The 1,687-nt window shown below is 34.3% G+C and overlaps 1 pseudogene; it reads right to left on the bottom strand.

Annotated features, from left to right (window-relative positions):
* Positions 1-1,001: 1,001 nt before the first annotated feature.
* Positions 1,002-1,417, bottom strand: LOC140625628 (large ribosomal subunit protein uL24-like; annotated as a pseudogene).
* Between the last annotated feature and the right edge of the window lie 270 nt (positions 1,418-1,687).

The following is a 1,687-nucleotide window of genomic DNA, read 5'->3' as shown; positions in this document are numbered from 1 at the left end:
TTTTACAAAAAATCTATCTATCTATTATCTATCTATCTATCTATCTATCTATCTATCTATCTATCTATCTATCATCTATCACAAACTGGTAGTTGCCAGAGGGGAGGTCAGTGAGAGGATGGGTGAAATAAATAAAGAGAATTAAGAGTACACCTATCTTGATTAGCACAGAATAATGTATAGAAATGTTGAATCATATTTTATACCTTAAACTAATATAACAGTGTATGTTAATTATACTTCAATAAAAAGAAACACAAAATACCACCAAAGCCAATGTCTCTTCCTAGACCAATTAAATTAGACTCTGAGGGTGAAGTCAGGGCATCATTGTTGAAAAGTCTTCTGTTCATTCCAGTGTGCAGCCAGGGTTGAAAGCTACTGGTTTAAACTGGGTTTCTCAGACTTCTTTCAATAATAATGCTCTGTAATTCTATGGCCTGAAATACAAGCAACTCACTTTTATACTGAAGAAAGTAGACATAAATACAAACTCTGCTAGCTTTCTTGCACTACCAGTGACTTGGAAATGATTCAGGGCTGCCAGCATTCATTCTGTGATGTGGAAGCAGCAGGAAAGGCCAGGGGTGGGATAGCTGAATGACTGGTCTTTGGGTTCCAATTAGAAATAGCTGGAAGATATTGGAGTTGCTGGAAAGATATAGGAATATCTACAGCTAATTTCTTAACCAAAGAAAAGAATCAAAATTCATTTTGTGCCCCTGATTCTATACTGTCGAGCTCATCCACATTCCCAAAGCAGGTGTTCTCTCACATAGTTGTTATTGGAGACTGCATTTCTGATTTAAGTGTATCAATAAATTAAGGTTGTGACTCATAATAGCTGTAAAAAGAAAATAATGCAAGTATAAGCCTTTAAGATGATTTCAAATAATGAAATTATACTTCAAATTCTATTTTTCCGTGCTTGTTTGGTAGTTTTTTTTAAATTGAAAAGCATTTTTAAAAACAGTTTATTTAAAGTTGTATATTATATTAGTTTATTCAAGGATGTACTCAATTGTTTCTTCCTTATATTTGCCCTTTCTCTTTCCCACTTGGTGGGATTTGTCTTTACATTTAAGGATCTTTTTTGTGGTCTTTCTCTAGTTTTAGTCTAGTTATGACCACCTTGCTGGGGTGAATGCCCACATAGACAGTTGTGCCATCCACCTTTTTTTTGTTGTTGTTGTACTCGTTCAGTGTAGATGGCATATTTATTCCTGTAAACTTGTACTACTTTGCCAATTTGCTGTCCTTTGTCCTTTCCAATTGGCATGGATCAAACATTGTACTTCTGTTTCAGCTCTTTGAAGAGAAGGGAAGGCATAATCTTCCTGCAAATGTGGGAAGGTGCATTGATATGCTTTTTATGGTTCTTGCTCTGGTCAGAAGTCATGAAGGGATTGAACTTCATTTTGGCCATTGGTGTTTTTGCAATGTCCACAAAAGGGAAGAGACAAAAGCATTTTTTTTTTTTAAGTAAGGGCTTTTGAAACTCTTTACCCTAAAACTACATTTATGAGAAACACATAGTAAATGTAACTAGTCAGCCAAAAATTAAAAGAGAATTTGCTTAACTTGATCAGAGGGGTTTTTTAAAATTGTAAATTAATATTGAATCTTTCCAATGGTTTTTGGGCATCTTTCTCAATAACTGTATGACTTCTTTTCTTCATCTGTTAAT

The sequence above is a fragment of the Canis lupus genome, chromosome 36 (assembly GCF_048164855.1).
Source record: "Canis lupus baileyi chromosome 36, mCanLup2.hap1, whole genome shotgun sequence".
NCBI classification, from domain to species: Eukaryota; Metazoa; Chordata; class Mammalia; order Carnivora; family Canidae; genus Canis; species Canis lupus.
This window is presented reverse-complemented; position numbering and strand designations above follow the sequence as displayed.